Source organism: Microcaecilia unicolor, chromosome 2 (genome assembly GCF_901765095.1).
Source record: "Microcaecilia unicolor chromosome 2, aMicUni1.1, whole genome shotgun sequence".
NCBI classification, from domain to species: Eukaryota; Metazoa; Chordata; class Amphibia; order Gymnophiona; family Siphonopidae; genus Microcaecilia; species Microcaecilia unicolor.
The window spans coordinates 230,161,306-230,187,318 of NC_044032.1; the positions used below are offsets into that span (position 1 = coordinate 230,161,306).

At 42.5% G+C, this 26,013-nt stretch overlaps 1 protein-coding gene across 7 annotated transcripts in view; it reads right to left on the reverse strand.

Annotated features, from left to right (window-relative positions):
- The window catches only part of PTBP3 (polypyrimidine tract binding protein 3), a 286,927-nt gene that overhangs the window by 186,671 nt on the left and 74,243 nt on the right, over positions 1-26,013 (reverse strand). For 4 of the 7 annotated variants that reach the window (XM_030193771.1, XM_030193768.1, XM_030193770.1 and 1 more), the window contains exon 2: positions 10,183-10,361. The exons of the other annotated variants lie outside the window; for them this stretch is intronic. The gene's annotated coding sequence lies outside the window, so the exon portion shown is untranslated. The remainder of the gene's footprint in view (positions 1-10,182; positions 10,362-26,013) is intronic. 7 annotated transcript variants of the gene reach the window in all.

A 26,013-nucleotide genomic window follows, 5' to 3' on the forward strand; every position in this document is an offset into this window, starting at 1 on the left:
CCTGGATTCCTGCTGAGATTTCTGATGTGGAGAAGTAGATCTTGGAGTCATCAGCGTAAAGATGGTACTGAAAACCATGGGATGAGATCAGAGTATCTAGGGAAGAAGTATAAATGGAGAGAAGAAGAGGTCCCAGGACAGATCCCTGAGGTACACCAACTGACAGTGGGATAGAAGTGGAGGAGGATCCACCAGAGTATACACTAAAAGTATGATGAGAGAGATAAGAAGAAAACCAGGAAAGAACAGAGCCCTGAAATCCAAGTGAGGACAGCGTATCAAGGAGTAGGCTGTGATCAACAGTGTCAAAAGAAGCAGATAGATTGAGAAGGATGAGAATAGAATAGAGACCTTTGGATCTGGCCAGGAATAGGTCCATTGGAGACTTTAGCAAGCGCTGTTTCAGTTGAATGAAGGGGGCGAAAGCCAGATTGAAGTGGATCAAGAATAGCTTGAGATGAAAGAAAGTCAAGGCAACGGCGGTGAACAGCACGTTCAAGTATCTTGGATAGGAAAGGGAGAACACCACTATGTTAGCCCATCCATCAGTAGTCCATGTGTCTCTAGCTTCTCATGTATGACCTTGGCTGCTTTATCCACTGGTACTTTGTTGAAGAGGAAGACCACATCAAAACTAACCAGGCAGTCCATGTTGCTTAGTCACAGGCCATTAATGATCTCTATGAGATGAGCAGAATTTCTGGTGTTTAAGGCTATATTGTCTGTTAAGGTTCTTAATTTCCAGGCCAGACAGCATGCTTGGGGGGGGGGGGGGGGGGGGTCAGGAAGCTAACGGCACTTACAACGGGTTGTAGTGGAATATCTGGTTTGTGGATCTTGGATTAATCATAGAATCTGGGGGTCAGGTGGTTGCCTTGCTTCAGACCAGATTTTCTCTAATCTTTTAAGAAATTTAAGCCTGCAATAAAAACCTGGATGTTTCACCAGGCCTTTAATACCTCATAAGATACTTGCCACTATAGGTTCAGTTTTCTTCATGTATTTTGCTCAACTGTTCCTTGTCCCCCTCCCCCATGCTAACTAGTTTCTTGCTCCTCGTCCCCTTTCCCTGAAACCCTCATTGATGTACTATCCTAGTTTGGTCGAATGAATGTGCTACTTTCCTATCACTTCTTACTATTGTTTAAAAATTGTACACTGCCTAGATCTATCCATTAGTTACGGCAGTATATATTGTTTGCCAAAATAAATTAGTGGCATTGTTTATCTGGCTTGTTACTTCTCGGCAACTTTTCCAGAGTAGGCTGTTAGGTAGTAAAACATATACATCCTCTGCTAGGAAACTGGATATCTTTGGTGGTAATCTTTGACATCCGCTACTATGAATGTCGATCTTGTAAGAATTGTAGTGGTAAGTTGTGGAAAGGTGCTATTCTTTGAAGCAGGATCCTGGTTGTTTCTCTGTGGATGGGATCTGCTTGATCTTTAGGTAATCCTGTGAAAGCACTTTCTATTTCAGCTATGATGTTTGTATTGTGAACCCCATTGGGTGTTCTTGCAAAATTCAGGCCTCTAGACAAGAGGGAAGTTGCGACTTGATCCAGTGATTTAGGTTGGTAACAGTTTTGGTAAGGGCTAGTTAGATCTGGCCTGGTTACACAATCTAACACCTGCCAATCTCCTTCACTGAGTTGACTGGCCACCACACACAATTTGTACCTCTGTATTAGAGAGCTGCACGGCTTCCGTCCCCCGCGGGATTCCCGCGGGGACGGAGGCAGTTCCTGCGGGGTTCCCGCGGGGATGGAAGCAGTTCTGCGGGGTTCCCGCGGGGACGGAGGCAGTTCCTACGGGGTTCCCACGGGGATGGAACCAGTTCTGTGGGCTTCCCGTGGAAGTGTAAGCTGCACCTGCACCAGCCTCTCATCTACCGAATACCAATTTATTTGAGTGCTGTCTCCTCCTCCTCCTCTTCTTCCTTGCTTTAACAGCATAAATGTGGAAAGTCTTCCATTAAGGAGGTGGTAGAGTCACAAATGATGACGGAATTCAAAAAGGCGTGGGATGAACACAGAGGATCTCTAATTAGAAAATGGAAGTTATATAAAAGCTAACCTTAAATGTCTGCATGTGTGTGGATATGTCAAGTGACACTTAGATGGCGACTCTGGCTGTGATGAACTAGAGCTGATACCTGGCAGACTTGTATGGTCTGTGTCTCATACATGGCAATCTGGTGTAGGATGGGCTGGAAAGGGCTTAGACAGCAACTTCAGTGGCTGGAACATGAGGACAGTGCTGGACAGACTTTTACGGTCTGTGTCCCACAAATGAGAACATGAATAGGCTGGAGTGGGCTTCGATGGCAACTCCAGCAGTTGGAACATAAGGATGGGGCCAGATAGACTTCTGTGGTTTTTGTTCCAGAAACACGAAAGAAAGACCATAATCAAGTATATAATATCACACTCGTTGATTTAATGATGAATTGATCATGAGTGTGACTATTGGGCAGAGTGGATGGACCGTTCAGGTCTATTTGCTGTCACTTACTATGTTACTATTAATCCTCTTTGCTCCCAGGCTGGTGCACAGACCTCAGCTCTGAGACAGGCACGAGAATCAGATGTCACCTGACCTACTGGCGCGTGCATGTGGCGGCCTCTCAGCACACACTGCCAGTGAATCAGAGACAAATCTTACATGTGCGCACCAGAGTGTTCCAACTTCCAACTTCCATTCCTTCCTTGCCTACAGTGCTGTGGCTCAAATCTAGAAAGAGACTGAGGGAGCTGACTGGAACTTTCTTTTATGTACTATTAAATTCTTACGGGGATGGGTGGGGATGGGTTAAATTCTTGCGGGGACGGGTGGGGACGGGTTGGGATGGTTTAAATCTTTGCGGGGATGGGTGGGGATGGGTAAGATTCCAGTGGGGATGGGTGGGGATGGGTAAGATTTCTGTCCCCGTGCAACTCTCTACTCTGTATATTCATTATTAAATGATATTCTACAGTAATGCAGAGCGTCTTTTCTGTAGCTATTTTCTAGTGAATTTAATTAGATCTTCAGCTGAATAAACTAAAGATGTCAGCACATTTGTAAGTGTAGAGGTTGTTTAACAGGAAAACAAATATAAGTAGGCCCCACATTTCTAATAACCATTTCTTCAAAAACAGTCATTTCCTTCATACTAACTGCTCGCCAGTTCCTTAGATCATCACCTAATCCTAGTTTAATCTGTATTGTTTAAACAAATTATCAACCTCAGCTAACCATACAGAAATAGCAGCTTTCTCCAGGCTGCCTAAAATGTGGCCTCTAGCATCTTTGGCGCAAGAGAAGCTGCTGCAGAGCATGGGAGTACACACTGTACTGGAAGTGGAGTCTGATGGCAAATGTGCTGCTGCTGCTACCTGCTGTAAACCCAACAGTATACAAGCAACTGCCTGCGCTTGCCTTGGAGACATGGCAAAGAGAAGCAAAAAAATAAATAAAACCAAGAAATAAAAGCCAAAAAGAGAAAACACAAAAACAAAACAGAATTCGGAATTGTAACACAGGCAGAGATGGTTCTTTTCAAGTTAAGTCCCTAGCCTTCAGAAAAATTAACTTTACAATGGGAGAGTTTCTCATTGAGCTAATGACTCTTTCAGGTAATCTAGGGCAAAGGTTCTCAAAATATGGTACGTGTACCGCAAGGGGTATGCCAGGCCTCAACAGGGGGTACATGGCAGACCTTCCTCTCTTTCTTCCTGCTGCTGTCCCTGGCCACTGCTGCTGCTACTCCAGACAGCAGCCACGGCAAAACAATCTGATGCAGTCAGAGCCACTTTCTCCATGCGCACGCGGTTGGCTCTGTAGCTCCTTTGCCATGGAACAAGAAGTTGACATTAGAGGGGGTGGGGACCAGCAGAGCCAACTGTGTGCACATGGAGACTGTGGCCCCTGGATGGAAGGGGGGGGGGAAGGACAGAGTTAATGAAAGACTGAGGAATAAGAGGAATGGGAATAGAGGGGAGGAAAGGGAAAGAGAAGGAAAGCTAGAGACAGATACAGTAAAAGGAGGGAAAAGGATTGTAAGAATGAACTAAATCTGGACAACGAGAACAAAGGAACAGGAGGCGAGAAAAAAATGACAGAGTTCAGAAGATGGGCAAAGCAGAAACTACAGCTCAGATCAACACAATCAGAAAAATAAAATGATCAGATAACAAAAGCAGAAAATAATTTCATTTTCTATTTCGTGATTAGAACATGTCAGTTTCTGGAATGTCAATTTCAAAATCTCTGCTGATCAGAGCTTATACTTTTAATCCATCAATATGGTTTCATACTATAGGAAGAGCTGCAACCGAGAAACACTAACATTTAAAAAAGTAAGTTTAAAAGGCACACAAGGTACTTCATCACCGATTCAACCCTGCAACAGGCATAAATACCTCACACGATGGGGAGAAAGTTGTATAGTAAGAAATATGTGAGAGACACCCAAAACAGCTAGATGCTAATTGTTATTCATCTGCCACATATCTTTTCTTCTGTGTGAGGAAAGCTGCCATAGGCTAAGACTTAAATCAGCTATTAGCTAATTAACAACTTTACAAGAAATGAAATTTTTCTTCTTACATAACCTTTGTTATTGCACTTCCCAGAGATTAAATTAGTTTTAACAAACCTCAAATGATAATCACATCAACTCTGAAAGTCCTAGTGGCATTTTTGATTGTGCATGATGCAGGATGCCACAATGTGCCTTCCTTTTAAGTGACAGGAGGAAGATTCTGGGTCAAACTAATGAAGGGTGGTCTACTCTGCCCAATAGCAGCAGATCCTCAGAGAGCAATACAAAACAGGAGTGTAGGGAAGCGCTTGGTATCTTTCTTCCCTTGACAGAATCCGGTAAGGAGGAAAATGAAGAATACAGAGTGGTAGGTCTGCTGCCTTGGGACCCATCAGAACCTTGTTCTTCTACCCAAGATGCTAAACAGGAGAAGGAAGAAGGGAAAGGCCAGGAGAGAGGCCTGTTCACATAAGTCAAGTGAAGGGGAGGGGCTGGAAGTCTGAAAACCAGTTGAACCCTGGGGCACAAGGTGCCTTAAGAATAAGGGGGATCATTGAGGAGATCTTGCCCTTTCCACAAGGAGAAGTAAGGAGAAAAGCTGCAACCTGTTCAATATCCAACTCGGGGAAAGGATTGGCACCTAGAAGCAGTGAGAGCACTGAAATCTATGTGATTGAAGGTGGGACCCAAGTGCTGGGTGCATCCTACTTGCCTAGTCCAGAGACCTTGAGCATGTGACATGGAGTAAGGAGAATTAAGTCCTAGAGAGGACAAAAGGCACTTTCCATAATCACTGAAAGACTGCATAGACTGGGAAGCATGTGGGAGGTAAAGGAAGAGATTAGAGAGCAGGGTATATCCTATGTTCTAAAAACAGACTATATCTGAGAGAGACTGTATATGAGAGTATCTGGGAGGAAGAGAGTGGGACTACAAAGGTCCTGAGAACTGGAAGACATTTAAAAAGGAGCAGAGGGTTCAAAACCCCTCCACCAGTGAAGGAGCACATGACATACAGAAGAATAGAGGAGAGCACACCTCAGAGGAGATCAAAGACTGGAAATATTTTGAACACATTTGATACTTTTTGCCATCACTTCAATTTGTTTTTATGGACTATATGCATCATTGTTTTCATAGTTCTATTTTTGCTTTTTTTGCACTGGGGAAGGCCCAATAAATGATGATTTTTATTCCAATCCTTACCAGACTTCTGCAGTTTTTTTTTTCCAGTGTGTGCTTCATGTGCCTATCCAGAGACTATACACCGATTACACAACCAGCCATCAGCAACACTTTATAACTGTTCTGTCTACTTGAGATCAGGATTGTGGGGAGAGAGGAGGTGCCAGCGAGGAAGACATTATCTAACAAGCACCCGTGAAGGAGTTTCCTTATGACCCGACCCTGGTGACATCTTTTAGGGATGGTATTGAGAATAAAAGCACCAGGGCAGTGGCACATGGCTGAAGACATGTGGACTGGAGCAAGTCAGGTCCCTTTAGACCCCCTTCAGAGCCTGAAGGAGCCAAAGAGAGGTGTAGAATGCTGGAAGAAGAAAAATAAAGGAAAAACCCCAGGTGTCAGTGCTATTGCTCAGTGTGGGGACAGGAACCCCTTTCTCTGATGCTGCTGGAAGAGCAACAGCAGCATGCAGATGTGGTGGTGCAGTTCAAGCAGAGGCTCGGTGTTGAAAGTTGTAGATGGAGGGCTGAAAGAGATGATCTTGCCCCCTGATTACACTCCAAAAGTAGTCTCAGATAAGTTTAAAAGCATTTTGTCTGATATTAATAAAGCCTAAAACCTTTTCCTTAGAAAATATTTGGCAGGTGTCATGCAACACCTTACATTTACCCCTAGCACCCACCTGGGGTTAAACCTGTGGCCAACTAGAGGGTCTGGCACAGCACTACCCAAGTGTACCTGCACATGTGCTCCTACACTGATACCCTCCCTCCTACCTGCTGGGTCCCGCTTCTCTCTGGACAACTTCTCCCACCCCCAAGTTATTTCCCTGGTGGTTTCTAGGGGCACTGGGGTCACAATTCTACAATTCTAAAGGTCCCACAGTTCCTAGAAAACACCCACAGACCAAGAACACAAACCACCAGGATTCTTAGCCAGTACAGGACAACAGAGCTAACAAACTAATAAGTTTATTATAAAAAAAAAAGTTGAACAGTGAACGGTAAATTATCAGACGGTCATGCACCCATGCTCCATCTATCATTACAGCTGCAATGGAGCACAAGAGAGTGGCATTTGCTACCCTGCATACACCAGGATATAGCAATCTCAATATGTGGGACTAGTCCCCTCTCATTTTGTTTTATTTTTATACTGTAAGGGAAAGTGCAGAGCACACCCAGAATCTCAGGTCCAAGTCTTCCGAGGGCAGGCTACAGAACAGTGGAGCCGACTAAAGAAAAGAAAATAAGGTAGGACAAATCTTCCTTCCTTTACAGGCCAGCTACAGTCCACCCTGTAGTGGTTAACAAAGGAATGGCGCAACGACCAAGCTGCTACCCTTTACACCTCTTCAGAAGCCACCACCAGGGCCTCTGCCAAAGATATGGCCTGAGCACGTCTAAAATGGGACTTCAGGCCCTAAAGTACCAGATGATTCTTACAAATGTAGATGGTCTCAATAGCCTCCTTGATCCACCTCACAGAGGAGACCTTAGAGGCCACTTGGCCCCTCCTAGGGCCATGAAAAAGAACAAAAGTGACCAGAGAGGTGAAAATCATTCATCTCTTTCAGGTACTGGAGCAGTGTCCTCCAGATGTCCAGACTGTGGAGCCTCTGGCAGTATCAAAGCAGACTCCCACGTATTCCAGGACCTGGGAGGGAACAAGATGACTCTCGACTCTATTCTTGACCCAGCCCAGGGTTTCCAATTGAGAGATGACCCGAGAGGTAGCTAGACTGGCCTCCACATCCAAATCCACCCGAAACAGCCACTCATACAGGTAAAGATGGTGACACAGAGAAGAAGGTGACCACTCCCAAAACCTGAAAGAAGGTGTGTGTTTGGGGGGTGGGGGGGATGTCTAGACCAAAGGACAAGGCCCAAAATTGGAAATGACATCCAAGAACACAGAAGCGACAATAAAGCTTGTGATGGTCTGCAATGGGGATGTGTAGATAGGCCTCTAATGTCCAGGGATGTCAAAAGCTCACCTGACCAAACATGATCTGAGGGTTTTAATGTGAAAATGTTGCACTGCAGGCAGGCATTTACCTATTTTAGGTCCAGGATGGGGTGAAAGAAGCAGGCCTTTGTTTGGAACCACACAGTAAATGGAAAAACATCCCAGATGATGGTGCTCTTTTTGTAAGGCACTGGCTCCATAGCTCTTAGCTCCAGGAGATGCTAGAGAATGAAGGCAACATCCCATCGCTTTTGCACTGAGTCCCACAGGGAAACCATGAAGGCATAGGGAATGGGGCGAGTGAGTTCTAGGGACTCTCTCTTCTCCACCATCTCCAGAATCCACCCGAGGTTATATGGACCCACTCATGGTAAAAGAGGGACAACCTGCCTTCCACTTGCACCACCGAGGGACCTGGGGTATCCTCATTGGACAGGAAGGGCCCTGAACTGAAGGCACAAGTCATATATGCCAGGCTGGCCAAAAATGGCTCACTCACCTGGAGCAACCTCTGGAAGAAGGAGAATACTGGGAACCTTTGGGTCTCAGCTCAGGGAGATAAGGGGGTCGCGTCTCTCTCATATCCTTCACCAGCTTCTCATGTCCTTTCCAAACAGCAAGCACCCATGGAAGGGAAGCTGACTATGAAGTTCACTGGAGGCAGCATTCACAACCCAATGGTGGAATCACAGCTAGCAACCACCCACCACAGCTGAACGCACTGACTGAGGCACAGGCAGACCAAATCATAAAGAACATCCACCAAAAAGGCCTCACCAGACAGTTGCTGCAGCTAGCACAGCATGACACGTACCACAAATGGCTGCTTTAACACTGGACATAACCACTGGAAAAGACTAAACGTAACTGCTGTTCCTCCCACTTGTCAAGGAGCTCCCAGAGGGCCGAGCCGCCCTGAACAAACAGCAGTAGCTTTAGTGCTGGCATAGTGAGATCCTACACCTTGGGGTACACCCAATACTTCTCCACCTCCTCAGAGGCAAAAGAATAAAAGGTGATCAAGAGTCTGGGCCCCCCCTGAGAGCCCTATCCGGGGACTCCTATTCTGGCAGCATGATGTAGGTGAGAGCCTTATGAAGTAGGAAATGCTCCTGGTGACCCGCAAAGCCCTCCAAAAATGAGTCCTCCTCAGATAAGTCCACAGTGGGAGATCTGAGAATCCTGGGAGTCTTCGTGCTTGATCTCATCAACAAGATTAGTGTTCTTCATGACAGAAGAGCTGGATCAAATGGAAACGCTCCTCCTCCTCCTGTAGGGGAGAGTCCTCTAAATCTAAGTCTGAGAGGAAATGAGGATCAAAGAAGACATCCAGGTCCTCCCAGGACACCCCAGAGCTGACCAGGATGTCCATGACCCCTCAATTTCTCCTGTGGTACCTACCACGCCCAGGGACATCTGGACCCCTAGGGGCCCTATCACTCGCCGAGGGGTCAGCATCCTCCTGCAGGGCTTGCTTGACAATTTGGGGCAAACTCTGAAGCCAAAAAGCCCTCAGGGTCCCCACAAGCCTCACCCAGTGGATGCTAAGAAGTGTGACTGATGACAGTGGAGCCAAGCTCTGCACTTTATCAGGTCCATTTCTAAGCCTGGATAATTGGGAGTGGTCATTAGGCTAAACTCAGCTGAGCAGGGAGCTAGGCCAAGGACCAGGAGCTCAAGCCAGCAAAGCTTACCATCTGCTGAGGTAGAGTAAATACTCTAGGAAGCACCACCGGCTAATACCAGTGAGGTCACTGGTAAAAACTCAGTTTTCTCTACCTCCATCTGCTGGTAGGAAGGAATAACACCCATTTGTGTAGAACAGTGTAGCTAGACGCTATGGAAATATTTCAGAGTTTTTAAAAAATTATCTGAAGTGCATTCCTCAAACTGGTAAAAATTCGGTTTTCTCTACCTCTATCTGCTGGTAGGAGGGGATAACATCCATTTGTGCAGAACAGTGTAGCTAGATTCTATAGAAATATTTGAGATTTTAAAAAAATTCCCTGAGGTGCATTCCTCAAATATCTTGGGATATTACCTTCTGCCCTTTAAGAAGTCTCAGGATCATGGTGAAGATGCATCTCAGTCCTCTTTTTATTCTTTGAACCTAACGGAGGCTTTGGAGATCTCTAGTGATTCTTGTGGGACAATAAGCAACACTGAAAGTGGCTTTTATTCTGAAACCTGACAGAGATTGGGTTTTGAAGTTGTGTTTTTAAGAAGAGACATGAGAAATTTATGGACAGAACTATTCTGTTTCCTGATGTTGCAAGAATTACTCAAAAGAGGAAGCAGTTTCTACTATCAAGACCAAGACACTTGCAGTTGAGGGCTCAATTTTGTTTAAATTATCCTTGTAAATGTGTTATAAATGGCAAGGGCTTAAGTATATTTTCTTTGACAGGCAGCAATTTGCCAGCTTTTGGTCAGTAAACAGTGTGATCCTAAGCCTCCTACACCCCCCCCCCCCCCCCATTATGTGTTACAGCAAATACTCTCACCACTATTTTCCTTCATTCAATGTCCTAGGAATCCTGTTGGTTATGCACATGTTGCTAGCAGACTGGATAGCTGTTTGGAGGGTTTTATTTTTCTTGCTTTTAGTATTCCTTGGATTCGTTATTTCGTATATTTTCTCCTCAGTTATTTTCTGTTACAAGTTTTTACTTGGATGTAATACCTAATATTAAAAAAAAAATTGTTCAAGTTTCTTTAAAATGCAATTTTTTTAAACTTGAAGTTTTTGTCTATTTTAATGAGTTTTCTGGCTTCTCAATACTGTTATTTGTTGTTACCTATATTTTACCTATTGTAATTCCTAGACATGTCTAGCTCTTACTATTGCAATCCACGCTGAACCATCTGTGGTTAACTGTGGATTATAAGTGCCTGTATTGTACTATACTGTGATGTATTGTTTTATTGTCATAGCTCAGTTATGAAATATTATATTTGGAAGGAGATAGACAGGTAGCACCATTAGGAAAACACCACCCAGGGAATTGAGAGCCTCTTCCCTTTCCCAAAATATATAGACAACCCCAAAAGATGGTAGCGCTCACACAGCTGATGCTTCTAAAAGCAAGCAACAGTGCGTTCTTGTAAGACATTCATGAGGCTTGTATCCATGTCACTATCCTCTGTATTTACACTCTATAACAATGAATGTTCCCCACATTGTAAATAGTAACGTGTACAGTGAGATTTTCCAGTCTCATCACTAACAGTAACGCTCTGGGAGCCAGCTTCCCTCAGCATGGAAACTGCAGTCAACCCAACTGAAAGCAGTGTCAGTCGAACTATGCTAATGGACACAAAATACAGCCACAGAAACCTGAATCTACCTCACACAAGTCTCTTACTAAATTCCACCATTTTTAAAAGGTGAATTTTATAACATTTGAGGAATACTGAGACAAAGAAAGATTTAAGTTGTATAGCTGGCTCAACCTGTACATCAAGGCTTTTGAGTTCTGATCCTCAAGGGCTATAAACAAAGTTTGATTATGGTGGCAACCAGTGTGCATGCTATATATTATCATGAGCTTTTAGATCAAATGTATGCAAACACATTAGGAATATTCATTGTGGACACAATGAAAATCAGGCTCATCTTCAGCCTAACAGGAGTTAAACGGAACTGGCACCTAAGCAATCATTCAGCTTTGCCTCTCTCCACCCCCCCCCCCCCCCATTTTCCTTTTTGTCCCTAGGACACCCCCAAAAAAATTTTAATAATTAAGCTCAGCCACAATTACCCCATCATCCCTCCCAGAACCATCCTGCAAACAAGTAGGGATAGCATACAGAGCTCATTACATTTTTTCCATTCTCTCTGTACGTATCTGTGTTTGACCTGAAGGACAAATGGAATGGATGGTATGAATCAAGCTATATCCAACTATTCTCTTGGTTTGAAAAGACTAATAAAATATAACCAAGTGTGATTCAAACCATCAGGTGCCAATGCCAAGTTTAAAGTGATCAATTTTACAGTTTAAGCCCAAGGTGCCACTATCCCACAGCAACACCTGTCAGTTGACATTACACACAATAACTATTAAGTCAGTCAAAGAGTTCAGTCAGTCAAAGGGTTCGGTCAGTAGGCTTCATAGTAGGATTTACAAAAAAGAAAATGAAATACACATCTACAAATAGGTTTCAGCATTTTATTAAACAAATTAAAATTACATTGTATCCATATTTTAGCTGGACTTATACCATGTAAGAAAAACATGATGAATACACCAACTTATAAACAATCTTCTTGCATGATGGATTACGTAACCTTAGTAAATCTCTGGCTGCAGCAGAAGCATTACAAACTGATAAATCAATCATGCCCTGCATTTACACAGGTGACATTCCATAAATTATTTGGAATACTAGCACACAAAGTTTAAAAATAGAGCATGCTTCTACTGGTAGCCAATGAAGCTCTAATATAATTGGCTTAATGTTCTCATATTTTGACTTGCGTCACCATATTTTGGGCCAAGTTGCACAATACTTCTATTTTACAGCCAACTTATACAATGTTGCAATAGCCTATGTATGACAAAACCAGTGACTGAACAACCAATCGAATTACCACACAGTCAAAATTTGCTTGAATTCTTTGCAGTTTCTACATGGCCCACCTGTGCTTTGCCAGTGTGAACGCCCCCCCTTACAAATACATACTATACCATTTGAGTGCCTATTTGTAGAATACCCTTAGTGCATGTCAGTATTCTCTACATTTAGACACACAGCACACAAATGTAAGTGACTTGATATAGAATGTATAGGGCAAGTTTACGTTTACTCGTTCTACAATACTAAGTATTTTGTAGACCATATTCATATCACTCCGCCCCAGACATCTCTTTTCCAAGCTGAGTCCTAATCTCTTAAGCATTTCCTCATATTTGAGGCATTCCATCCCCTTAATCATTTTGGTCACCCTTCTTTGAACCTTTTCTAATTCTGCTATATCTTTTTTTGAGGTACGGCGAACAGAATAGCACACAATACTCAAGGTGTGGTCGCACCATGGAGCAATACAGAGACATAATATTCTTTGTCTCGTTTTCTATCCCTTTCCTAATAATAACTAGCATCCCATTTGCTTTTTTGGCTGCAGTTTCACACTAGGCACAAGATATTACCATGTCTACAATGACACCTAGATTTTTTTCTTGGGTGCTGACTACTAAGGTGGATCCTAGCATCAGGTAACTATGATTTGGATTATTCTTCCTAATGTGCATCATTTTTGCGTTTGTCCACATTAAATTTCATCTGCCATTTGGATGCCCAGTCTTCCAACTTCCTAAGGTCTTCCTGAAATTTTTACAATCAGCAAGCATTGTAACAACTCTGCTTCCCATTGGGGCTGGATCCTACCTACACAGTCTCTGCTGCTACTTACAATTGGAAGCTGGAAGGGTAGACTCACTCACCTAAGGGGTGGGGGTGGGGGATTTAAAACTCAGAAAAATGTCCACGTTTATTACCCATCCTTCTGTCTTCTGTACATTAATGTCAAATGTTGCTGCTTTCTGACAGTAACAAAAGACTGTTACTTGGTAAAACACACAATAACCAATAAGAAAACTGTACGATTCCTGAAGTAGTTCTCGCAGCAGAGTTAACAACAGAGTACTGATAGAATTGAAAACTATAACTTGCAGAACAACTGTTAGCAATATGTAATATTTCTTTAAAATCAAGAATGGTTCTAGAAGATTGGAGGGTGGCCAATGTAACACCAATTTATAAAAAAGGCTCTAGAGTTGATCTGGGAAATTATAAACCGGTGAGCCTGGAATTGGTGCCGGGCAAAATAGTAGAGACTATTATAAAGAACAAAATTACAGAACATATTCAAAAGCATGGATTAATGAGACAAAGCCAACATGGATTTACTGAAGGGAAATCTTGCCTCACCAATCTACTACACTTCTTTGAAGGGGTGAACACACATATGGATAAAAGTGAGCCAGCAGATATTGTATATATGGATTTTCAAAAGGCATTTAACAAAGTACTTCATGAAAGACTCCAGAGGAAATTGGAGAGTCATGGGATAGGAGGTAGTGTTCTATTGTGGATTAAACGACAGAAAACAGTGAGTAGGGTCAATGGTCAGTATTCTCAATGGAAAAGGGTAGATAGTGGGGTTCCCCAGGGGTCTGTACTGGGACCTCTGCTTTTTAACATAATTGTAAATGATCTAGAAATGGGAGTAACTAGTGAGGTAATTAAATTTGTTGATGACACAAAAGGTATTCAAAGCTGTTAAATAGAAGGACTGTGAAAAATTACAAGACCTTATGAGATTGGGCATCCAAATGGCAGATGACATTTAATGTGAGCAAGTGCAAAGTGATACATGTGGGAAAGAGGAACCCGAACTATAGTTACGTGATGCAAGGTTCCACATTAGGAGTCACCAACTAGGAAAGGGATCTAGGTGTCATCGTTGATACGTTGAAACCTTATGCTCAGTGTGTGGCGGCAGCTAAGAAACCAAATAGAATATTAGGTAATATTAGGAAAGGAATGGAAAACAAAAATGAGGACTTAATAATGCCTTTGAGGCTTATTTTCAAAGCACTTAGCCTTCCAAAGTTCCATAGAAACCTATGGAACTTTGGAAGGCTAAGTGCTTTGAAAACATGCCTCTTTGTATCACTCCATGGTGTGATCATACCTCAAATACTGTGTGCAATTCTGATCACATCATCTTACAAAAAAAAAAAAATAATGGAATTAGAAAAGGTACAGAGAAGGGCGATGAAAATGATGGAGACAGGACAACTTCCCAATGAGGAAAGGCTAAAGCAGCTAGGGCTCAACTTGGAGAAAAGAGAGGAGATATGCTAGAGGTCTATAAAATAATGAGTATAGTGGAACAGGTAGACGTGAATCGCATGTTTACACTTTCCAAAAAATACTAGGACTAGGGGGCACGCAATGAAGCTACAAAGTAGTAAATTTAAAACAAATCAGAGAAAATATTTCTTTACTCAATATGTAATTACACTCTGGAATTCGTTGCCAGAGAATGTGGTAAAAGCAGTTAGCTTAAGGGGGTTTAACAAAGGTTTGGATAGCTTCCTAAAAGAAAAGTCCAAAAGCAATTATTAAGATGGACTTGAAGAAAATCCACTGCTTATTTCTAGGATAAGCAGCATAAAATATATTGTACTGTTTTTAGATCTTGCCAGGTACTTATGTAACAATCATTTTTATTGGTAAACATTACCACAAGTTACATGTCTTCAAATTATTGCATTTACCATTTACAATTCTGACTCTATTCCTTCCCTAAACCCCACCCCTCCCACCCCAAATTCCTTTTAACTGAATATCACACCAACATTTTCCAGGCCCCTTTGCCTGGCCCTCAGTGAGTAGTGTATCTGGGGGTCTATTTTTCAACAGACGGCTCCTTGCCACTGGGGTCATTGTATTCCAGAACGGGCTCCAACACTGCTGTAGTTTCTCCCCTCCTGCTGAGGCAAAGTCATGTATTCCTATCCGCTCCATTCTTAGGAATGTAATCATCCGCATTCTCCACTGTTGAGCCGTGGGGTGGCAGTTAGATATCCACTCTGCCAAAATAGCTTGTTTTACCACTATAATAGCTGTCCGCACAAATCATTTCATGCCACTTGGAGAAGGTGAGCTTAAGGTGGGACACCCAAACAAGAGTGCTGAAATCATAATGCCACCTTGCCTTCCACATTCCAGACACCTGTGACATTATGTATTTCCAGAACTTTACAATCCCTGTGCAGGTCCAGAACGTGTGTCCCAAAGTGGCCCCTTCCGCTTCACACGGCGACATTCCCATATGAAACACACGGCGTGGGGAAATAAATGCCCAGAGGACAAATTTATATTGCATTTCCCAATGCGTGCAGAATGTAGAGTATTTGCGGATGGCCAGTAGGTGTGCTCTCAGCTGCTCTACTGTCAGCAATAGCGGAATGTCTTCCTTCCATGCGTTAAGTAGCCACAAGTAGTTTAATTCCGGGGTAGTGTCCCTGATGTGTCGGTGATGAAAGAAGAGTGACACTTTCTGCTGTGCCTCTAAAGAATAAGCTGCGGAAAGCTCGGCCTGAACATCCTCTGACAGGACACTCCATGGTAAAGTGCTAACGTAATGTCTCAGCTGAGCATAGTGAAAGATGTCTCCAGAAGGGATTGAGTATTCAGATTGTAAATCCTTAAAGGGTTTAAGTTTGCCTTCTGCTGTCACATGTAGCAAATACATCATCCCATTTCTTTGCCACCTGAGGAAGGCCGGATAAAAACAACCCGGCTGGAATGCCGGATTGTTATAAATTGACAAATAAGGTGTCACTTTTGGTGAAAAATGATGTAATCAGAACACCTACTTCCATATCGCTTTAGCAGTGGTCATGATAGACGATAATTTCAATAATTTTGGTATCGCACCACCAGAGACATGTAAGAGATTACTAAAATGTACATTAGGTAGAAGTTGAAGTTCCAATGATGTGTTAGAATAATCCGAAGTTGAGCGAAACCAGTCGTTGACATGTCTCATATCACTTGCTACTGTTATATTTCTCATGCTTATTAATCCCAATCCGCCTTATTCCACTGGTATTTGCATCACCAGCAATGGGAGGCGCGCTCTTTTCCCCCTCCAGAGAAAACCCCTTAACAGTTTATTCAACTTCTGTTCATCTTTTATCTTCAAAAATAGTGGCAACAACTGAAATACATACAACCACCTTGGAATAACAAACACGTTGTACAGAGCTATTCTACCCAGCAAGGATATTGGCAATGCCTCCCATGCCTGATATCTCTGCTGAGTTTCTCGTAATAAGTGTTGTATATTATGTGTATACAATTGTGTGAGATCCAGGTATTTTAATGTGCCCGTCGCCCACTCAAAAGGAAATTTCCCTTGCCCATGCATTTGTTCATCAGCCACCACCGACCGGGCCTGCGACTTGTTAAAATTCAACTTGAACCCCGAGAAATGCCTATATTCCTCCAGGCAAACCAACATTGAATCCAGCGAACGGGGAAGATCAGACATTATCACTAACCAGTCATCCGCGTAAGCCAATACTTTAACATGTTGTCCAGCTAACCTCACCCCCGTCACCCCTACTGACAGGAGCAAATGGCACAGTAGGGGTTCCAGTGAAAGCACAAACAACATGGGTGATAGCGGGCATCCCTGCCGAGTTCCCCGTCCAATTGGAAACTCCCTATCTTTAACGCCATTTACCAAAAGTGCAGCTTTTGGCTGGTTGTACAAAGTTTGTAGCGCGTTCAAATACCATCCCCGGAACCCCACGTGCATCAAGGTATGAAATAAATACTCCCAACTGACCCTATCAAAAGCTTTTTCAGCAGCTAGACTCACCAACAGGGAGGGGTTTTTTTCTTCTTGGCACATAGCCATGGCCAATAACAAACATCTGACATTAGAGACCGACTGTCTGTTTCTGACAAACCCAGCCTGTTCCTGTCCTACCAACCTGGGAAGAACTGGCGCCAACGCTCAGCTAATATTTTTGCTATCAGTTTTATATCTACATTGAGGAGCGAGATGGACCTATATGATTCCCTTGCCAGGTACTTATAACCTGGATTGGCCACTGTTAAAAACAGGAGGCTGGGCTTGATCGACCTTCTGTCTGGACCAGTATGGCAACACTTTACATACTTAGAGAATGTAAGTAAGTCCCTCTCCTCTAATTTCATGTGTGTATATGTGAGGTCTGCATTTGTGTATATATATATCTCCATTCTGTGTTATGTGTATTCTGGGTATGAATTGTGCCTGTTGGGGAGGCAGCAGGTTGTGAGGCACTTGTGGAGCATCAAGCTTTAGGGGCAGGAGCAGTCTGGAACATATAGGGGTAGTTGTGGGACTAGATTTGGGGAGTTTTAGGGGTCAGTTTTTGGGTTTGAGGCAATTTGTGAGGTGGTGTGTCAGTTGCAGGTAAGGTAGTTTTTAGGTATGGGGTAGTTTAAAGGATGATAGGGAAGTTGTATGGGATTAGTTTGGAGGGTAGGATAGTTTAAGTCAAGTCATAGGGTAGTTGGGGGTAGTATTTTTGGAGTGGGGCATTTTGCAGGGAGTAGGGCAGTTTGGGGGTGTGGCAGTTGCATGGTATTTTATTTTTGGATGTGGGGGTAGTGTGCATGTCTGTGGGGCTGTTTTGGGGGTAGTTTTTGGGTTCTGGAGTAGTTGCAGGCGAGTAGTTTTAGAATTGCAAGGACTGTGTTGGGTAGTTTTGAAGGAGCTAGGTTAGTTTGGAGGCTTGGGAGAGTAGGGAATTCCACCTTTTCAACTGCATTGTCCTGTATTCTGTTACATTTCACATTCAGTTTCAATACTACAGAAGCTAAAACTCTTTTTCATATAGAAATGCACTGGCCCATTCTAGGGGTCAGAGGGGAGTTTATTTCTCTGGACTGCCCCAGTCCAACTGGAACCATTTTTGAATTTGTTGTGTCTTTTTTACTGATTTTAGCCTCATGCCAAGTTCAATCCTTTCCATTAAATTTTTGGAGAATTATATTGCCCCAGACTGACAGACAGATGGACTGCTATTCTTGAACCCTTATGTATAATTCTTTCCAATTTCTGTTGGGAGTGGAAAGAACAAACAAAAACAGGACTATAAGCCCCTGCATGACAATGGGCAAACCTGTCAGGCAATCCTAGTAGCATGGGAGGGCAGTGGTATATGGTAGAACCAAGGAATTTAAAGGGTCCTGCGTTAAGCAGCAATGGAATGTTACAAGGCAGACACGAACAAAAAAAAAAAAAAAAAAAGAAGTGGAGCACACAGTACAATGACAATAGCCATTTTAGGATTTCAAAAAGAGGAGCAAGTATAGAGTTTGCACGCATATCTAAGTGGAGATCTTTGCTATTTATACTTGCAAATGGTGGATTCTAGAATCTGGATGTCAATGGGCAACTGATACAGGAACTGCACTCCAGAACACTAACTTCTGCACTCTGAGGTAGTACTAACCCAGATGAGTAAGCATAATTCCCCCTAAAGCTCTCTTCCAAAGCCAAGGTCCAAACAAGAAGTTGTCAGTTAGCCATCACTTGAAGCACGTGTAAATGCCAATGGTGAAATTTCCTGGTTCTATACGTAATGCTGTTCTAAACTACTGAACACATGAACACCTTGAAGGATCACCTAAACCACACCTCCTTGAAATTGCTGCATGCTCTGGCTTATATATAGAAATGGTTCTTTTTCTAAAAATCACTACTCATATGACATGCCAATTTCCTCGTTAATATGTTTTTTTACATATTGCTTCCACAGTATAACATGGCTCCCAGTAGCTTGAATAAGACACAAAGGTGAAAGGAAGAAAGACATTTTTTAAATCCCTGTTAAGGTCAACTAAATGAGCAAAAAAAAAAAAAAAGAGAACATTCATTTTGGCCTAGAATAAAGCTGGATTTCCACCTGGCAGAAAATAAACCATAGAAAAAAAAAGAAAGAGGAAGCTACAAGAACCATTTCTCGTCATGAACAAATTAACGTCAGTTAAAGAAAGCTTGTCATTTCAACAGCCTCTGTTCAACCTAGTTGAATAGATGCAAACATCACAGATACACAAAAATGGAAGGAGGAAAAAAAACATACATCTCAACAGGTTGATCAGCAATCTCCCAGGAAATGTGTCTGTTGGTTTACACAGAAAGCAGCTGTTCTATGGGTCTGTTTCACCAGTTCTACTATGGCTGGCATTACGGTTCAGGGCATCAGTCATTGACGTGCAGGTCTCTAGATCAACAACAAGACACTCTAGGCCTAATAAAACCAGGGTCACATCCTAATTATGCAACACACTACAAAAGATCATTCTGAGGGACTTTTACTAAACCGCAGTAGTGTTTTTGCTGTGCGCTAAATGCTAGAGACGCCCATATATTCCTATGGACGTCTCTAGTGTTTAGAGCACACTAATCATTAGCACATGCTAAAAACGCTCCCACAGCTTAGTAAAATACCCCCTCAAACAGCTATATACAAGACAGTGTCAAACTGCACCAATATCATTACTATTAAAAATATTATTCATAATTGGATTTGCAAAGATCATGAAACTGTGCCTAAGACACATTCTTTATCCAATGAGACCGCTTTTTCAAATTTATAAAATAGTGTGGTTGCCTTGTTAGTCCACTTCAAAGGTAATAAGTAGAAATTAAATAAAACCAAACAAATTATTTTTGACAAGCTTTTAAAGGCAGAACCTTGCACAACATGAAGAACGTTCTCCCTTTGAAAGCTTGGCCAAAAAGTCTTTCCTCTCTCATATTTTGTTTTATTTTATTTCTATTTAAAATCTATTTTTGTAGGATGCTTCTTTACCGAACTTGCTGAACATGAGTTCAGTCCTTATATCCTCTTAAAGGCTTACCACCAAGGTTTATACACATTTTGCCTTAAAGCATTCAAAATGTAATGTTTGAAAACAAAAAAGAGACACATTGTTAAGTGTCAATATTCAGCACTTAACCACATAAGTTAACTCAGTCCTATCTTTGTCCAGTTTAACATATGTGGTTGTGCTGATTATCTCACATAATTAGACACGTGATAGCCAGCCACACATAGCTGGACATTCAATGCCAGTGCTGGGACATGGCACAGCATTGTATGTCCTGGCATAATGCCAATCGAGTTAAAATAAAATGTTGAGCGATGCCAGTTATTTATGTGTGAATTCCTCAGCAATTTTCATAAACCCCTTGAAACAAGTATCATACTAAGAGGAGTAGATGGTGGCCTTTTACTGCACCTTAGTTTAATCGCCACAGTCATTAACCTGTGGTATCTCAGCATTGCAGCTTAGTGACTCTGGTGATACATAAACAACACAGCTCATCCTCCTCGAAAGGTGCGCTATTCATATTGCCTGCGAGGAGATGGAAGGGGAAGGGGAAGGGAAATGGGACTTGATATACCACCTTTCTGTGGTTTTTGCAACTACATTCAAAGCAGTTTACATAATATATACTGGTACTAAATCTGTACCTGGGGCAATGGAGGGTTAAATGACTTGCCCACATGCTCCCAGGCACATCTTAAAGGGGCTGAGGCATGTAAAAATAATGTGCACCCCCTCCCCCCCTGAAGAGCCCCTGCCCTAAACACAACCCCCTCCCCCAAAGTCCCTTCTTGTAGGGCCCCTGAGCCTACCTCTCCTAATCCTCTGTTTTTAGAGGTGACTGGCGCTCCTACCCCTGTTGGCACCAGCAATCCTTAGCAGTACGCTCACAGTGGTACACTAGGAATCAAGCTTCCATTTAAATGCTTCCTTTATACGTACCCTCTCCTTGGGGGGGGGGGGGGGGGGGTCCCCACAGGATTCCATTTTGGCCCCACTATTGGTCAATCTTTTTTTGAGCCCTCATGTTACAATTATACAAGCTACTGGTATTAGCGCATTTTATTATGCCAATGACATTCTCCTGATTTTATATACTGATTTTCTCTGTCCAGATATCACTCCTTTACAGTCTTCTCTTGATCCAGTATCATCTTGACTTAACAATTTGTCTGGTTCTTAATCACTCCTAAACTATAGCCTCTTGGCTTACTGACAAATTACCTTTGTCCAGCCCTCATTAGATGAGAAACCAATTACTTTAGTAAATCAATTCAAATAACAGAGTTTTCTTTGATCAAAAATTATCTTTGATATGCAGATTGCTTATATTGTTTGTAAGTTGTTCTATTCAAGTCAGAGCAGTTGTACGCTTCTTGAATGTTAAATCAAAGTGGAGCTTGATCTATGCCTTAGTAGCCTCTGTCTAAACTATTGTAATGCAATCTATGCCGGTCTTCCAACTCACTTAAGCATTTATGATCAGTACAGAAGACCGCTGTCCGAGTTCTTTGAAGTGCTTCGAAATCTGACTGTATTACTACTCTGCTAATTGCTGAGCAATATCAGTTCAAGGTATTAACACTTGCTCATAAAGCTTTGTACAGTGGCATGCCCTGCCATCTTTCTTCACATCTTAAACCTCATACACCCGCATGAGCGTTGCAATCCCTTCACGATGGTCGTTTCTTTGTCCCCCCTGTATAAGCTGCTCATTATGAATCTACAAGGCAATCTGTCTTTTTTTCCTAGCACCATCTCTTTGGAACTCGTTGCCCAGGGATCTCTGTATTGAGCCCTCATATGTTAAGTTCAGAATAGCATTGAAAACATATTTTCATAATATTGCTTACTCAGGTTTTGGGTAGTTTTCTGGCTTTCAGCACACTGTGATCCCGCCTCTTGTCTGGGCTACCCTCCCTTGTGTTGTCTTGGTCTTGTTTTAAAGAAACACTGGCATTTACTTTCTTTATTGGAAACGTTTATTATAAACCACCTTGATATTTGCACGGAAGGCAGTATATCAAGCTAAATAAACCATAAACCGTACAACAACGTAACCCCTAGGGGTTCCACTATGAGAAGGGGTTTCTCGTGCCATTTTGAACCCATTGCCAGCAGGCGCAATTGGGGATTACTCCTGCCCTGGATACTCCTAGATACCAGAGATTAGGAGGCCTAGGAGGGTTTACAAGGGGGAGGGTCTTCACAGGGGGGAGCTTGTGTTTGGGGAGGGGGAAAAAATCATTTGCTTCTGCCCTTTTATTAGAAGGCCCAGGAGCATCGGGCCACAAATTACCAGTCTGATGCTCCTGGGCAAGAAAAATAAGCTATCATTTTTGTTTTCTAGAAATAAAGCAGCTTGTGATGTTCATCACAAGTTGCATTATTCGATTCAAGTTGGGAAGTCTAGGCTTGGCAGAACAAGACGGTCATTTAAGGAACAAGTACCCTTGCAGGTGAACAGGGGATAGTAAAATATGAGAGATAGTCAGGTGTACCCGTCCTAAAAGCTTGAAAGTAAGTAATGCAACTTTGTAAGTAATCCTATACTCCACAGGTAACCCAGTGGTGGTGTTTTAATAAAGTGCACATGTGATCAAAAAATAGACATAACAGTAGTCTGATAGTTGTGTTTTGTATGGTTTGAAGCTTGATACCAAGCTCAAAAGTGGCAGAGTCCTCCCTAGCATTAAGGCGCCTATCCACCCATTTTTCCCGTACCCTACTATGCCTGCCATAACCCACCCTGTTCACAGAGTTAGTCTGGTCCTAAATGCAATGCATGGGGCATCAGGTTCTACCAAGATCATTTAAGATGAGACTGCGAGCTCTTGATGGAAACTCTTGCTTCCAAACTTACAGGAAACCCTTTTTCTTAAGCGTTTGCTTGGCATGGCACAACTCCAGCAACATAAGCTAATGCAATCTATTTCTCCACAACCAATGTCATGGAAAAGATATTACCTATCCATTGACATAAGATACATTTTTCCCCACCAAACTTTTTTTTTTAATATACAAATGCCTGAAGACCCCTCCTGTGAATATCTAATAAATCCATCTTTCCCAGAAGTTCTCATGGGGTCTCCTCAGATTCACTCACCTAATACTGTCCCCATGCAGCAAAAGATGTCTCCCCAAAATGAGCGCATTTCCAGGCAATCCCAGACAGCATGAAAGTATTATCAGCTTGCAGATATTTAAGGCGCTCTGAGGACAGAGTGAATCCTGCCCTGACTGCTTCTATTTGAAAGAAATATGTCCAAATGATTACTTATGTATGCCTCGAGAGCCTAGGGATCCAGAAATCTAATATAAGGTCCTTTTTACCAAGCTACAGCAAAAGGGAGTCTGTGGTGGCATCGGCATGTGTTTTTGATGCACACCTAGGTCCCCTTTTACTACAGTTTTTACCTTTTATCCCACGACTCTCCAATTTCCTCTGGAGTTTTTCATGAGGAACTTTGTCAAATGCCTTTTGAAAATCCAGATTCACAATATTGACCAGCTCACCTTTATCCACGTTTGTTCACCCCTTCAAAGAAATGTAATAGATTGGTGAGGCAAGATTTCCCTTCACTAAATCTATGTTGACTGTCTCATTAATCCATGCTTTTGAACATACTCTAATTTAGTTGCCTCTGCCATTTTGCCTGGCACCGACATCAGACTCACTGGTCTATAGTTTCCTGGATCACCCCTGGAACCTTTTTTAAAAATCTGCATTACATTGGCCACCCTCCAATCTTCCGGTACCATGCTTGATTTTAAAGATAAATTACATATTACTAACAATAGTTCTGCAAGTTCATTTTTCAATTCTATCAGTATTCTGGGATGAATACCATCTGGTCCAGGTGATTTGCTACTCTTCAATTTGTCAAATTGCGCCATTACATCTTGCAGGTTTATAGAGATTTCATTCATTTTCTCTGACTCGTCAGCTTTGAATACCATTTCTGGCACTGGTATCTCTCCCAAATCTTCCTCAGTGAAGAAAGAAACTAAGAATTCATTTAATCTGTCCGCTGTGGCTTTGTCTTCCCTGATTGCCCCTTTTACTCCATCATCTAGAGGTCTAACCGATTCTTTTGCCAGCTTCCTGCTTTTAATATACCAAAAAAAATTTATGTGTTTTTGCCTCCAACGCAACAAGTCCCTCTTCGCCTTCCTTACCAGCGCTCTTTGCATTTGACTTGCCATTCCTTATGCTGTTTCTTATTATTTTCAGTCAGATCCTTCTTCCATTTTCTGAAGGATTTTCTTTTAATTCTAACAGCTTCTTTCATCTCACTTTTTAACCATGTCGGCTGTCGTTTGGTCTTCCTTCCTTCTTTAATACACAGAATATATTTGGCCTGGGCTTTCAAGATGGTATTTTTGAACATCATCCATATCTGAAGTAAATTTTTGACCTTTGCAGCTGCTCCTCTAAGTTTTTTTTTTTCACTGTTCTCATTTTATCATAGCACTCAACTTTCAAAACAGAGACTAACGCATTGGATTTCCTGTGTGTACTTACTCCAAAGCAGATATTAAATCTGATTGTATTATGATCACTGTTATTAAGCGGCCCCAGTACCATTGCCTCCTGCACCAGATCATGAACTCCACTAAGGCCTCAGTCTAGAATTTTTCCTCCTCTTGTTGGCTCCTATACCAGCTACTCCATCAAGCAGTCCTTGATTTCATCAAGGAATTTTACCTCCCTAGCATGCCCCAATGTTACATTTACCCAGTCAATATTGGGGTAAATGAAATCAACCATTATTACTGTGTTGCCCAGTTTGTTAGTCTCCCTAATTTCTGATAACATTTCTACATGTGTCTGTTCTGTCTGTTCATCCTGGCCAGGTGGAGGGTAGTACACTCCTGTCACTATCCTTTTCCCCTTTGCACAGTCAGACCAGTGCTTGGTTAGCTCAGCAGGTGAAGTTAAGACAGTCCACTGAAGCTCCATCCCCAGAACACCTCAGCATTAACAAGAAAGTGACACTGCAGTCAGTGGCAATATTCAGCAGCACCACTTGCTTAACTGCTCCTGAATATTCCTGGATGGCCATCTCAGTGGGGTTTCACTGGGCAGGAGTTTCTCCTGCCCAGTTAAACCCTTTTCAATACCAGGCCCTTGAGTTTTTGTAAATTTAATTCTTCATTTTATTGCATTTTATATACCACTTTTCAGAATCAAAGCACCATTAAAGTAGTTTACAGTAACCTTTGCCAACACATTCAATAAAATCCTAAACTCTATGCAATCCCCCATTATATGGGGATTACTGAGTGGTGTTGGTTTTTCCTGGCAGTCACTTGGGGGAGGGAGGCCCAGCCGAAAGGGAGTGTTGTGGAATAAATTCCAGAGGGAAATGGTTTTGGTAAATGACTGACAGTAGAGGTGGAGTTTAAAGGTAATAAGAGTTCCTGTTTAAGCATATGGTCTTTGGTTGCCTTCACCCCCACCAGGACCCTAGGAGGAGAGGGAGTACCCTGGAAAGGCCAGATAACCTAAGACTGAGTCAAGGGGAAGTTAGTTTACTGTCAGCCAAAGGCAGTAACTGTTGAGAGGAGTGTTCTGGGTGGGCAAGGGGAGCCCAGCTCCAGAGCGGGAGCAGGGAAGAGCCTGTTTAAGGCAAGAGAGTACATCACGATGAGGTGCAGCTCTGGAAGAGAGGACAGACAAGAAGGTCTAATCCTAGAGGGGTTTGCTGGTGACAACCAACGCTACCAGCACAACTTTAGATTATACAGCCCAAAGGGATATATATATATATATATATATATATATCCCTGAGTTGCTATAAGGAGTCATTTAATTAATGAATAAGACTGTACCAAATAGTCTTGGATGGATACAAAACCTCAAACCAAATGCTGACTGTACATAAAGATTTTTTTGGTGTTTGGATTAACTGCCTGTT